The sequence below is a fragment of the Vicugna pacos genome, chromosome 25, assembly GCF_048564905.1.
Source record: "Vicugna pacos chromosome 25, VicPac4, whole genome shotgun sequence".
Classification (NCBI taxonomy): domain Eukaryota; kingdom Metazoa; phylum Chordata; class Mammalia; order Artiodactyla; family Camelidae; genus Vicugna; species Vicugna pacos.
The window spans coordinates 27,142,469-27,157,345 of NC_133011.1; the positions used below are offsets into that span (position 1 = coordinate 27,142,469).

Consider the following 14,877-nt stretch of genomic DNA (forward strand, 5'->3'; position numbering starts at 1 on the left):
TGAGCCTGTGGTCTCCCTGGCTGGCTGAGAGCTGCAAGAAAGAAACCCATGTGCCAGGTAAAGCACAAAGAATGGAAATACCCTTTATGTCCTAAATTTTTAATGTATCACATGATTTCAAAAATTAAAAGAGCCTTCCAAAGTCCCATCCTCCACCCTCAGTCTGTTGTTCTCAGAAGAGCAGCCCTGGCTTGCAGTCCGGAAGTCTGGTAAGGAGATGCTCACAGAACTCAGAGGGGCAAAAAATGATGATTCAGGGACCAGTTTCAGCTTATGAGATTCAGTGTGCACCGGGATGCAAAAGGAGATGATGGGTGTGCATAGTGAGAGAGAAATCAATTTGCTGTAGACTGTATCACCTCACTTGCCCAGGCTTCACCACTCCACCACCCCCCATATTTTTGGGAGTCATCCAAACAAAGTATTATGTGCCGTCACTGATTGAAGAGCCAAGAAGGAAAAGAAAGGCAATCTTTATGATTATTCCAACTACTCCGTGTGAGATGCCAGACCTGTAAGCAACTCATTCTTCAGAATCTTGCAGGATTTAGTCCAGATGAGAAATTGCAAGAGAAAAATTCATGACCTTGGCAAGTTTCGTTGCCCTGATCACTCTGGCTAAAGGAGTCATCCCCTGCAGTCACTATAATATCAGCATGTGTCTAAGTCCTTTCTGGCTGTTATAACAAAATACCACAGACTAGATGGCTTATAAAACAACAGAAATGTATTTCTGAGTGAGTGAATAAATATTTCACCAGCCTGAGACAGCCTGTGCATGGGAACAGCCCTAGAACCCCATCCACAGAGTCCACTACTAGTCAAGGGGAAAAACTTAACGACCTCTATTCATCTAGTTAATACTTTACAGTTTTCATAGTACTAAGTATGTGTTCCCTGACTTGATCCCCACAGCCAATCTGTGAGATAACTATTATCATTTCAGCTTTACAGGTGAGAAAACTGATCCTCAGAAACATTCAGTGAGAGCCTTCAGATCATACAATGGATCAATAGCAGAACTAGAACTCAAATGGCCAAGTTCAAGTTTAGTGTTGATTCTATGCTTGAGGAATACGTTAAAAGAAAAGTGCTTACTTCTACCTAGATCCTTTCCTAACTTACGTATCCACATCCCCTATGATAGGGTCCAAAGTAATCTCTTTACTCTGGGAAAAAAAAAAATGTGACCCAGTGGAAAGAACTTGGGTTGGAGTCCAGACCGGAGCTGCGGGAACCAGTTACATAAGCGTGGACAAGTCTTGGCACCTCTCGGCGGGCCTGTTTCTTCTCCTCTCAAGTGGATGTAACAATACCTGACTTGTCTGACTCAGCATGTGCCATGCACTCTAATAAAAAAGACGTATGAAAGTGCCACGGAGACATAAGCTCAACATTACAACAGGATGCCAGGGCTCTTGTATCTTGACCTCCCTGCTTGGAGAGCTGATCATGAGGGGGTCACCACCCCCCCACCCCCACCTTATTTCCATCTTATCTCAGTGACTTGACTTCTCCCCATATCTGACCCTCCCTTCGGAGCTCAGATCTAGGACTAGATAGTGGTAATGAATACTGTACGAATATAATAAAACACCTGAGTTTTCATCTTTAAATGTAGCATGTGGGTTATATCTCAGTTTTTTCTTAATAAGAAGAGGCAATTGCTAGTCCTAGTATGAGGCACAAAGACCTACCTAAGATTGCAGCTGCAGTAATGTGGAGGAGAGAAATTAACTGTAGGAGATTCTGAGGAAGAGGAAGAAGCCATATATGATTATAGTTTTAGGGCTGGGAATGAAGGAGGATAGTGGTGCCTTAAACATAAAGAAGGGCAAGCAAATCTGGGAGAGACGATGATCAAATCAGTGTATTGAGTCTGAAATTTTAGTGGGACACACAGGTACACACGGGTATCAGAAAGCTGGAAAATCAGGCCTGAACTTCTGGGAATGGTGAGGACTTGGAAACTTTCTGCACAAAAGCCATGGTTAAAGACCAGAGATTGGGTGAGCTTCCCCAAGATTTAAAAAAGATGAAAAAGAAAAAGAGCCAGCATAGATTTTATACCTCCAATATCCCAAGTCTTCTCTAAATTAATGGTCTCCAATCCTTGTCAATCTATGAATTCTTTGTGTATGGTTGTAACTGGTTAGGAATGTGTTCCATCCCATTTTTTATAGGACTTTCATTGTTTATCCCAATTTATAGATTAAGGACCTTACTAAACATTTCATATGAAATAGATGGCAGTATACTTCCAAGTAAATTGGAAATATGGGTTTCTTTGTCAAATATTCTACATGAGAAGTGAGTGGATGGACTTCATGTACAGCTATTGACTATAGTTATATTCTGTATATTCTTGGGGAAAATATTTGTTGGTGTGAAATTTCCAAAGAAGGATCATAAAAAACACAACATTGTAAACCGACTATACTTCAATTAAAAAAAAGAATACACGGACAGGCAAATGGATGAATAACTTATTGTATATCCTCAAAATGCAGTCATGTCAAATAATGAATGAATAAATGTTACACACAACAGCAAAAAAAAATTATTTTAAAGCACTGTCTTATCACTCCAATATCTGAATCTCCTGTATGTCTATTTATAGTTGTCTGTTTTTCCTCTGGGAGTTTAGACATTTGATCTTGCTTTTTAGCATGCCTTGTAATTTTTTACTGGGTGCCAAACATTGTGGATCAAAACTTGTGGAAGCTCTAGATAACACGGTCTTTCTCCAAGTAGGGTTAAGGATTTCTTTTCTTCAAGCAGATAAAGGACCAGTAGATCACTTTGCACTTGTCCAGGTTTGGTTTTAGGTTTTGTTACTGCCAAACTCTTTCAATTTTCCCCTTACTCCTAGGGCATAGTCATTAACCTGAGGGAATTACTTCACGGTGTATCATATCAAGGCTCAGACCTCCTGGGGGCTTAACTGAAATCCCAGGGTGTATATCAAGGTCCCTCTGCTTTGGTGAGACTTGAACTCCATCCACTATTTTCCCAGCACTACTCAGTTGCTGAAATCTCTTCTCAGTGCTTAAGCATCCCTGCTGCTGTATTCTTCTGGGTATCCTGGAATCTCACTCCATGCACATGCAACTTAGGAGTCATCCAATGACTTCGGGGAATTTGTTTATATATTTGGGAGCTCACTTATCTGTGGTTCCCTCCCAGCCCCAAATGCTGAGGAGATCTTTGAGGTGATACTTTCCACTAAGGCTCTACTCCCTTTGCTGGGAATGAGTAGTCACAGGTAGTAATCTGAGGTGAGTAGGGAGCTCATCTGATTTGCTGACCTCCTCTCAGGGGTCATAGTGCCTCCATTTCCTGCCCATCAGGTGCTCCCCAGAGCTTTCAAATGTGTTTTAAATATTTTGCCCAGATTTCATAACTGCTTTGGGTGAGCAGGTTAATATACCATATTACTCTATCAAAATCAGAAACTGCCATTAAGAAAATAGAAAGATATATAGGGACTGACACTTGAAAACCTATTCTGGGGGGCAGATGAGGAGTAATCAGATAGAAGGAAATGGGAGAGAAAAGCAAGATCAGAATGTTCAATCTTGTGAAGAACAGAAGAGAAAAATGCCAGGGAGGCGGCATTATCGAGAAGAGAAACATAGTCACAAAAGGAAAGCTAAGATAAGGACACTATCCCTGATGAGGGGCAGAAGGTCATGCGTGCAGGTAGCTTTTATCAATTTTCCAGGTGTTACCTTCACCAGTCAGCTTTTGGGGGTTGGCAACAAATTTTACAGCTGTGTGTATCTTCACAGAACAGGTTCTAAGCATTCAGCATACAGCTGTCCATAAATTATATGGTAAAGTAAAGTTTCAAATATTTGAAAGGTGTATGTTCGGGAGAGGCTGGTATAAAGCTGACAGAGTGTCTGGTTTGGAGTGTCCTTAGCCAAGAGGTTGGGAGACACTAACATAACTGAGCCCCACCCCCCATCCCCACCACCAGACTATTTATACCCATCAGCAAATGTGCCAGGTGCATGGCATTCAGTTCATGACTTGGCGAGACAGGAAATGAATTTAATTTAAAGGATCCCAACTCACATGTGGAGAAAAGAAGTCTGGCTTGTACTTTTCCTCTTATCCTCTGGATACCCACTCAAAGAACAGCCTTAAAGTAAAACAGACACCTGTGAGCAGAGAGTCCAAGGGACCAGACTTTGGGGCTAAAAGAGTTTCCTCTGTTTCATCTGTCAAAACATTTCCCCTTTGCATGTGTTGCAAAGAATACCACTGTGTCCACATCGACCAGTCTGATGACTGGAAATGCCAAGTGTTGCAAGCTCACATCTTCCCAGTTTCTCTACCAGAGAGAAGAGAGCCCCCACTCCCTACCTCATCTCACCCCGACTCCAGATAAAAGGATGCCCATTCTCACCATGCCCTCTCCCTCCTTGTAAGTTTCCAGTTTGTATAGACAAGTCTGCACAATAGTCTAACCTAACACACCCCAACAGAGTCACAGGCAATGGAGCTGGAAGAGTCCACGTGGGACCACCTGACAACAGTGGGTAGTGCAGTTCAGTGGGTAAGCGTGTCGGCTACTGGACTTAGACTGCCTGCGTTCAAGTCCTGGCTCTGCCACTTCCTACCTCTGTGACCTTGGACAAAGTTCCCTCTTTGGTAACACAGGGATGATAAGCACACTTTCCTTGTGGAGCTGACAGTAATACTGTACCTGGCTACCCTCCCAAAGACATGAGAATGCTCATCGTAAACCATAAACACTACATCAACGTGCAGTGTGATTACCTTTATTACTCTCTACCGGCACACCTGGTTTTCAGTCAGTCCTTACTTGTGTGGATTTTAGGAGACAGAGCACTGTTGGACTGTTCAGCATCCAACGAGTCAGCCTTTATACTGTGCTGGGTTAGATGTCCCCCCACACAGCAGAGAGGGTGCTCACGGGCTCTGGGGCGAGATCTCTGCCAAGGAAATGAAGCCTTTGAGTCCCAGAGGGGCTTGGAGGAAGGCTGCCCCAGCAGCAGCCAGGATTAAGGAAGGGCCCTGACTGGGGTGCCAGGCAGTCAGAAACAGGAGGGATGGAGGCAGGCTCTCGGAGACAGTCATCCCACCCCACAGAGCAGGAAAGACACAATTGTCATCTCCACCCTCCTGCTCTGTGTAGAGTGGACGATCGATGACTCATCACAAAGGGTTTTTTTTTAATAAGCATGTAATGCATCTGCATTAGGCTGATTAAAACCTGTTCCTTGCCAACTTAACACATGTCGTATTTGCAAGTCTAGAATGTGAAAGCAGAAAGGGCTTTTGGTGTCTGACATTCCAGCTCTGCCACTTACCAGCTCTGTGATCTCGGGTAAGTTGCTTAGCTACTCTGATTCTGGTACCTTGTCATAAAATGGGGGTCATACTTTTCACTCCAGTTACTGCTGAGTGTCAAAAGAGATGGCATATGTGGAATGCTGTGTGCATACTGTGTCAGGCTCAGAGGAAGCAAAGAAGACAGTGACCATATGTCTCCCTCTTCCCCTCCTAAGTGAATCCTTACAACTAAGTGCACATGGGCAGACCATTCACTAGCTTGTCACCCTGACCACCCCATGGTATTTCAGCTGTAAGAGAATTCCCAGAACTGAACTATATTGCTCAGAACATAACAAAACTGCAGTGTATCTTGTTCTATAAGGTTTACAGTTCTATTGCTTTCATTGCCTTAATCCCATTGTTTGAAATTTACTGATTTAGCTACAAAAAGGATGTTTATTACTTTAAAAAAATAGACCTAGGTATGCTGTCACCAGGTAGCAGTACGTACACTACCTAAACTTATTTCAATAATTTCCTAAGTTTAGAAGCTTGTGCAAACTTCTTTTACCAAAGTTGCCATGTTTCGTGTTTATTTTCACGTCAGTGTTCCCTTCACAGCTGGGGCTATGGACCACTGATCTGTGTATTGTCACTGCGTAATTTGGTATTTGGCACATAGGCAACGTGCTCCGTACATCTTTTTTCAAGTGAGCTCTAAATTGAGTTGTTTACCCTACTTAAACTATCTAATATTTTTAAAAAATCAGTATCAATACTACTGTCCCCACAACGGTTTACTACGACTTGGGATAAATGGTGTTATGCCCTTTACACACCAAAAATAAAGTATCTGTCCCCAAGAACAAGTGATTAATAAAAGATGTGCACCAAAGAGGTCAAAAGACCCGATAGTCCCAAAGTATATTCCATCTGTCTTTCTTATATTTTTCAAACACCTTTTCATGAAATCTTACTGTCTAATAATTAAAGCAAAAAAAACCCCAACATAGCTGTAACCATTTATTGAATACTCACCACATGCCTGTGTGAATTTACAATTTATCTGAATCCTTGTTGCAGCTTCATTAGAAGGTCAAGGAGAGGGCAAGTTGGATGCATTTTGATGCCCAGCAGGGCAGCTTCCCAAGGTCACCCAACTGGCCAAATTTCAAATTTCAAACTGAGAAGGCTAGACTCCAAATCCAAGACTCTTCACCACTCATCTAAAGGCCTCCCAGACTGGTACTCCCTAGGTTCTAGTCCACAGACTTGACTTCACACTTCAGGTTTTCCCTTCCATGCACCTTCTGCTTCAGCCAGAGGAGCTACTATTAAACATACACATTTTACTCTTCCCAAACTGTGCCATAGACTAGGAAACACCTGCCTCCTAGGATGCTTTTCCCGCCTTCTCTGCACAGCCGATCCCATCACCCTTTAAGACTCAGGTCAAACACCGTCTCTTCTAGAAAAGCTTCCCTGATCCATTCTGCCCACGATCACGACACCCCCACCTCCCCAACCAGGGGAGGAATCCCTTCTCTAAACCCTCAGAGCACTTCCTTGGCACTGTTCCTTCACATCCTGTCCCTGGTATTTCAGCTTTGTATACAGAGAGCCCATCTCTCTCTGTCTACTGGATGCTGCTCACCTTGGAGGCAGGCTCCACGTAGGATCCAGACCTGGATCCACGCAGCATCCAGCACAGGAGATAAGGATGGAAGTCTCTCTCCATGCAGCCCAATGACGGGATCTGAAAAGCTAAGTCACACAGCTTCCCCTCTTCCCTTCCTCCCCCTCCCTTTCTCTCATCACCCCCACAACCACCACTTAATTGATTAAACAGGACTCCATGGGACTCACCAAGGAAGCATGAAAGGGACCAACATGCACCAGGAGCCATCCAGTTAACCAAAGCGCCAGAGAAAAACAGAAATGCTGGATCAGATCAAAATAAAAACCTGCCAAATTAGTCACCATCTGTGTCTTGTTGTCAACAAACAGAGCCCAGTCTTCCTTTCACTCCCTGCCTGCTTGGATTGCACAATGAAGTCTCAACCAAAAGGCAGAGTGAGGAACTGAGAGTGTTTTGGAGACAGGATGCATCCCTGAATTTACTCTGGGGAAATCCATTTACTCAACTGGCATTTATGAGGCACCTACTACATACCTGACCCTTTGCTGGGCAGTGGAGAGATAACAGTGACAAAAGCCTTTCTGTCTAAGAGCTGAACAGGTGCACGGGCTCATAAAGAGATTGGGAGAAGAAGGGATGGGCAGCTTCGTCTTTGTCATGTGACCTGGGGAAACCCTGCCACTGCTTTCAGCCTCAGTGTCTCAGCCTGTGAGATGGGGCGATAACCAGGTTAGTGAGAGGGAAGTGAGGTAACCTCTACATAAAGTCTTGGCTGAGCTGTGTGCTTCGTCCTCGTTCACTCCCTTCCACATCTGCCTCAGAGCCCGTGAGTATAATTCCTCCATCAACATAGAGGCTAATGGAAAATTGAATATACAGTTCAGGGAAGCAAGTCCATGATGATGATGACCTCACATAACTGCCTTCTGTAAGCAAAAGGGAGCTAAATAAATTTGATTATATTTCCCTGATGAAATGCATCCTTTCCCTTCTTATGAGCCTCAGATGTTGCTCCTCCCACACACAAAAAATTAAAATATATTCAAAAGTATCTTAAGATCCAAATCATAATTTTCCTGTCTCTGAATTGGAAAGAACAACATCCACCTCCTGGAGCCCTGATGAGAAATGGATAACTCAGCTAGTTATTCAATAAATATTTACTGAATGCCTGTGATGTGCCAGCCGCAGGGTTAGAGCCATGAACAAAACAGATTTTTCTAAAAAATCCCCATCCTTCTAGTGGGCCAGGAAAGGTAACACATATATATATCTGTGTAAAATATATAGCATGTCAGGCGGTGAGATGCGTGCAGAGCATTTAGCACAAGGCATGACTTGCGATAAACGCTCAGTGTTGATGGTGGTAGAGAAAGTGATCAGCACCAAGAGTAGTTTAGCAAAAGAGCTTCTTCAAGGTGAGGCTCAAAGGCACGTTGTGGGTTAGAGGTACAGGAGGGTCGCAGGTCCCACAGTCATGTAACAGCATGTCATCCATCTGAAGAAATGAAGATCAACCCTGGAAATACCAGAGTTACGGCCAAGTCCACAGCGGTTTTCCCGTAACCTTGGTTGAGAACAACAATGGAAACAATTTTCATACTCAGTCACCCTTATCTGTAATTCATTTTCTCATTTGACTCAGTGGTCCAAATGTCTCCAGAGACTTTTTCATATGAAAAATGAAATCATGCTGGTAAAATGTATAAATTCTGTGGCCCTTTGCTTCCTGATGTAGAAAGAAATGAATTAACTTAAGTGTTGGTCCCTGCCACGGGGACAGGGTTCAGTGTTGTAAACACTCAAAGGCAGCCAGAACATATACCCTGGAGCAAGGGAACTGACTCTAAATCTGCATCTGAAAAAGCAAAGAGCCGCTTAGAGTTGGTATAAACATTTTCCAGTGGAAATAATAAGGCTGCTTAACCGTGAGCTCCTTTGTTCAGTTCAGGGAAGCAGACACGCTTCCCCCCAGCTACCCCCAATCATCAGCATCCTAAGAACCACTGGGGGCGGGGCAGGGAATAGCTGGGAGGTCCCTTTGGATAATTATGCAGTGAATCTCTGAGTTCCCTAGGGCTGAAACCAAGTCTTGTTACTCTTTGGCAACTTAACACCCAGCAGAGGGTCAGGTGTGTTGCAGACGTGCTGGTGACCATTCATTTGCCCTCCCTGATCCATCCTACACCCGGCTCCACCCAGCCTGCGAGGCCAACTTTTCTGTTCTGCATCAAAATGCTCCCTTGCCCTCCAGTGTCTGGTTGAGCTTGATCAGTAGTGATGTCTCCTTGTTGGGTGGCTGTGAGTTGATGGTATCCCAGTGGAGGCCACCTCTCCTGTCAGGGTAGCTTCTCCACATACCTCTCTCTATGGGCTCTGGTGACTATTCCCTCTCCTTGCACTTCAGACCTGGGAGGAGTGAGAGCTCCCTGTAGGTCCTTGGCTGAGCCATTGCACTATCCCTTCATTTTCTTCAGCCCTCCTAACCCTCAGCTTCAAAAACAGCTAGTTATTAGATGCTCCTCAAAATATCCAGTAGAAACTTGCCATTCGTTCCCTTCCAGGACCCTGATTTACAGGGAATGTGATTAGTAAGCGTACCACGCTTCACATTCCTACCCTCTTGTGCACAAGGGCATCTCCTTCCAGGCGGTCCCTCTTAAAGGAATAAATTGCCTGGGAAACACATCAATCAGTACTTATCTACAAGATTAGCAATCACACCATCTGTGACTCAGGATTTTATTTTCTGAAGCTGAAATCAGGGCATGTGACAAGCACACATAGAGACAAATAAAAGGTCTATTTGGAATCTGAGCTGCCTTGGAAAATCTGCTGCGTATAGACGCTGTGGTTGTAAAAACTGGTCTCCCTGCCCGGCCTCTCTGCCTCCACTCTAACCCAAATCAATCCCTCTCGATAATAATCAATAGATTATTATTAAATACAAATCAAATCAAGTCACTCCCTCATTTTTCATGTATCTGAAGCTACTTGATCTTCAAGGACCTCCTTAATCTGTCTCAAATTTAATTTCTTGCCAGTGTTTCCACCACCTCCTGTCTTCATTCTGCTTTTGCTGCACCAGGAAATTTGCTGCTTCCTAAATAAGCCTCGTGCTTTCAGCCTCCCTGCCTTTGCTCAGAGGATCTCTCTGCCTGGACTCATGTCCTCCATTCTCTCTCTCTTTATGCTCATTTCTTTTTTTCAAAAACAGCTTTCTTGAGGAATAACTGATCTACAAAACACAGCACATCTTTAATGTACACAATTTGATGAGTTTGGGCATATGCATATACTTGTAAAACTATCAGCACAATCAAGGTAAAAGACACAGCCAGCACCTCTGAAAGTTTCCTTGTCCCTCTTTGTCTCCTTGTTGCTGTGTTGTTGTTGTTGTTGTGGGAACAATTCACGCGAGATCTGCCCATCTAACAAATCGTTAAGAACATTATACAGTATTATTCACTCTAGGCACTACGGAGTACAGCAGTTGTCTAGAACTACACTCATCTTGCAAAACTGAAACTTTATACCCACTGACAAACAACTTCCCCTTCCCCCCGCCACCCCTTGGCAACCACCATTCCACTCTCTGTTTCTACAAGTTTGACTATTTTAGAGACAGTTCGTCCTCTAAGGCCCACCTCCTGAGTCAGCTCCTCCATTCTTACCAGACACACACATGCTGCCAGTCACTCCTCCACGGGTCCCACAACACTTGATTTTTCCCTCTTACGTGGAACTTAATACATTTGCCTTGTGTTATTTTCTTATGTATATGAATCTCTCCCTCCATCTTCCAACTTTATTACAAACAGGACAAGAGTAGGATCCCCTCTATAGAGTGCTAGCTGCGTAGTTTCTCAGTAAGCGTTTCTGTAAAAATTGTGGTTTTCGTTGTCAAAACAGCAGGCTTTCATGAGACTGCATTGGATTATCATTAACAAGTAGGTAATGTAGAAAGCTGTGCTTTTTCAAAGTTCTTCAAGGTTCATATATCTGCTTGATAAATATAAGTCATAAGACCAAGTGGATCAGAAATGCCTGATGAAATTTGAATTTCTGCTCTCCTCTTAAATGCAAACAGTTGAACCAAATTGCACCAAACTGAAAGGACCTCAGAAATCGCCCAGTTTAGTGTCCCCATTTTACAGATAAGATTGTATAGTTTTAGTTTAGTCACCCCTCCAGTTGGGACTGTCACCTAGCTACAAATACAGCCACGGTTCTGGGCCCCTATCTCCTGCACTTGCCCTGACAAGGCTGAGTCGGTGGATCCCTGAGGACACTCAGGACATGGTGGCCCACAGATCTCCTCAAACCCAGAGGTGCGTGGCAATTCCTCTTTTCCCCTTCACTCCTCCAGGGAGAAGACCGGGCAAGAGCTCTTTCAACTCTTACAGACGTGGATTTTTTTTCTACTTGCTCAAATTAGTTATTTTAAGAAAAGGGGAAAGGAAACCACTTGACACTTCTGAGATTAGTCATACACACGAGCTCATTGTCAAATCAAGTCTCAATCAACACCCAGCTGAAAACGTCCTTCTCTGCGAGATGGATGGGAAAGGAGAGTTCATGAATGTCCACCCTAGATGAACTCAGCAAGCAAGTGATCAGGGAGGAAGGAGAGCCACCCACCCAGCAGTCACCTTGAGTGACTGTTCTGAAAGGGTAAAACCTACGACAGACACTCTGGGTGGGGATGGACACAGGGGAGACACGAGAACAGGACTGTTACTGCAGCAAACACGGCCCAAGTCACACGTGAAAGCGCAGGCCAGCCTTGGGTGCTAAGACACGCTAGGCTCAATTCCAGGGGCAAATATTTTCAAGTCTGGCACTGTCCCTGATGGGTGAAAAAGATACAAGCCTCTATTCTGTTTGTTCATAGAATGAAACCCAGGATGTCTAATGAGAAAGCCTTGATTTGCAAGTGTCTTGATGCGCACTGTGTCTTTACTCATCCTCCACTGTTTCACTGGATTCTCGTGACAGAGATAGGACAGAGGCCATGGTGCCCATTTAAGTGCTAGGACACTGAAGCCCAGAAGCATCACAAGTTCAGGCAAGTGGTTAGGTCAGATTAGGGACTCAAACCCAGGCTTTCTGCCTCCCTGGTTTAGGAATCTTCCTCGACACCAAGAAACAAAGTATTGCAAAGTTGGTGGGTCCTTCTGAGGACCAGAGGGACTTTCACCCGACAGCACCCCCTAGTACAGCAGCAGAAGTCCTGCAAACACACACACCATCTCGGCTGAGAACAGGTGTGAGGGGGGCTTTCCCCTGGTGGATAAGAGTCTCCCTTTGCTGCCTCCTGGGTCTCCCCTTTCTCCTGCTCAGCCTTTGTAGCCACCCCAATATTAGACTCCAGATTTACCCTCCTTTCCCTTCAAACTCTAGCCCACGCTGGAGCAACATGTCCTTTTCTTCTTCCCCCAAAGCAGGGCTGAGCCAGCCAGACATTTCTACAAAGGACAGATATGAACAGTCACCAGAGAACTGTGACCCACAATAAAAATAGTATCACAACTGCCACATTTCCATAGGAGAAGTTTCTGGTGCTGAGAGAATGACAAACTCGGCTCCTCCTCCCAGGCTCCTGGTTTCCCAGGAGCTTGTCTCCAGTTCAGTTACTGGTGCCCAACTACTGATGAGATCGATTTTTTGCACCTCTAATGCGAGAAAACTAACTCTAGCCAACCTGGGATCCCTGTGAAACTAAAGGCAATGGTATCAGGTGAGACACAATTGAAGACACTTTCAAATCTGATTTAATCAGGCTGTTTCTTTTTGTTGGGTTGCGTTTGTTTTCACTTTGATCGGTTGCTCTTGGACACAATCCATCATATAAATCAAGGGAAACACGTGTCAGAACCCCTGCAGGCACCTTCCAAAAGAGAGAGAACTTAATGATGATTAAAAGGAGAGGCTGGCACAGGACCAAGACTTTCTTCTAGTGAACAGGGGGTAGCCCTCCAACCAAGGCAAACCAATTCATGCACTCCAAATCTCGATTTAAAAAAGAAGAGGCTCATATCTACCTGTCAGGTTTACCTGCAGGCAACAGATGGCAGCCCCAAACCTCCTTCCCCCTGACTTGGGGACGTGGAATGAGTGGCAGAGGGTGGCCTGGCTGAGGAGGCCTTTCAAGGACCTCCAGTGGGTTCACCTAAAAGGATCTTATCCCCTCTCCAGGTACATGCCTGCTGGAGCCACAAACCCACACCCCTACCCCCACACCTACCTTCATCAACTCCAGATTCAAGTGTCTGAAACTCTGTGATGGGGACTCTTCTCCTCTGAACCCTCCTAGCATGTGGATAGAGTAGGAGAGCTCTGGAAACTTTTGATGGCTCTTTGAATGAATGAATGTAAGTCTAAAATGTCAGGGCTCCAGATTTTACTTGGTTTGTACCAGTTATGTATTTAACAGGCACTCAGGAAAGAGTTCATCAAGCATTGTTTTCATTCAATTACATTAGTACCACTTAAAAATATCTATTGTGTACCACGTGCTTTACAGACATCATTTCTGGAGGACACCATGAAGAGTACATTTACTTATCCCCATTTCACAGATGATGAAACTGAAACACAGGGGGTTGTGTATCTCAGCTGATTTATTGATGGATGGGGCTGCAACTTCCAAAGACTGGCCCCATTCCATCTTGCCAGTTGTTTGTCCATTAATGTAGCTAACAGTCCACCTGCTTCCCTATCGCAGCCCACCTACCACCACCGTTCCAAAAAAAAGTAAGGAGACTAGGTGAGTGGTTGGTTCTAGGAATCTTTGTCTAGAATCTTCTGTTTACAGAGATCATCCACATGAGGATAAAAACCTATGACCACTATTTAATCAACCAACAAGTACCAATTAAACTTCACTATGTGTCAAACTGGGGATGGTGGGAGATACTTCCAAGAAATCTTAGAGACAAAAATAACATATGTAAGAACAAACTACTATAATTAAACAAAAAATAGCATTTCATTATCTGCCACATCACAAACTCTGTGATGTCTTCAGTGCCTGGGCCACACTCACCTGCACCCCCTCATTGCTGACAAAACATTCACTGACTGTAGATTTGAATAACAGGAATTGCTGGACATTATTCAGAGCCAGGTCAGGGAAATAATGACAACAAAGAGATGCGGTAAAGATACACATGACTGTATATAAAATAGATAAACAAGGACCTACGGTATAGCCCAGGGAACTATAATCAATTTCTTGTAATAAGCTGTAATGGAAAAGAATCTGAAAATATATATACGTACGTATGTATATGTATCACTGAATCACTTTCCTGTACACCTGAAACTAACAGTGTAAGACTTCACGTCACAATGTAAAACTACACTTCAATAAGAAAATGAGAATTAAATATAGTGCAGGGATATATATACAAAATCTTGCGGTAGCTCACAGCAAAAAAAAAAATGTGACAATGAATAGATTTAAGTTCATGCATAACTGAAAAATTGTGTTCCCCCCTGGAATTTGACACAACATTGTAAAATGACTATAACTCAATTAAAAAAGTTAAAAAAAAAGAAAAAATAATTTTAAAAAAAAGGAGAAAAAAGAGATGGAGTAAACTCAGTTTTGATCAAAGAGCAAGGCAATGACTAAATAATCCATGCCTTTTTTAAAAATTAGTATAGTTCTGAGGCAATTCTGAAAGAATTCCTGAGTCTTAGCAATGACATCACTGAAATAGGGGACTTCATTCTCAAAAAGAATATAAATATAAACTAGTTTTTTCTAGAATGTCTAATTGTGTAATATTTGGATCATGTGATCATTTGAAATATTGGTAAATATTTTTCTCTGTGAAAAACAAAAATTCTGCTCACCAGGAACGGCGTTCAAATGGCAGGAAGGATAGTTACTCATGACCCCAGCTTCCTCTTTTCTGAGAAGC

General features: G+C 43.6%; 1 long non-coding RNA gene across 2 annotated transcripts in view; it reads right to left on the reverse strand.

Annotated features, from left to right (window-relative positions):
- Window positions 1-14,877, reverse strand: part of LOC140689129 (uncharacterized) — a 38,208-nt gene that overhangs the window by 16,122 nt on the left and 7,209 nt on the right. For both annotated transcript variants that reach the window (XR_012064009.1, XR_012064008.1), the window contains exon 3: window positions 4,081-4,147. This is a non-coding gene — a long non-coding RNA (uncharacterized lncRNA). The remainder of the gene's footprint in view (window positions 1-4,080; window positions 4,148-14,877) is intronic.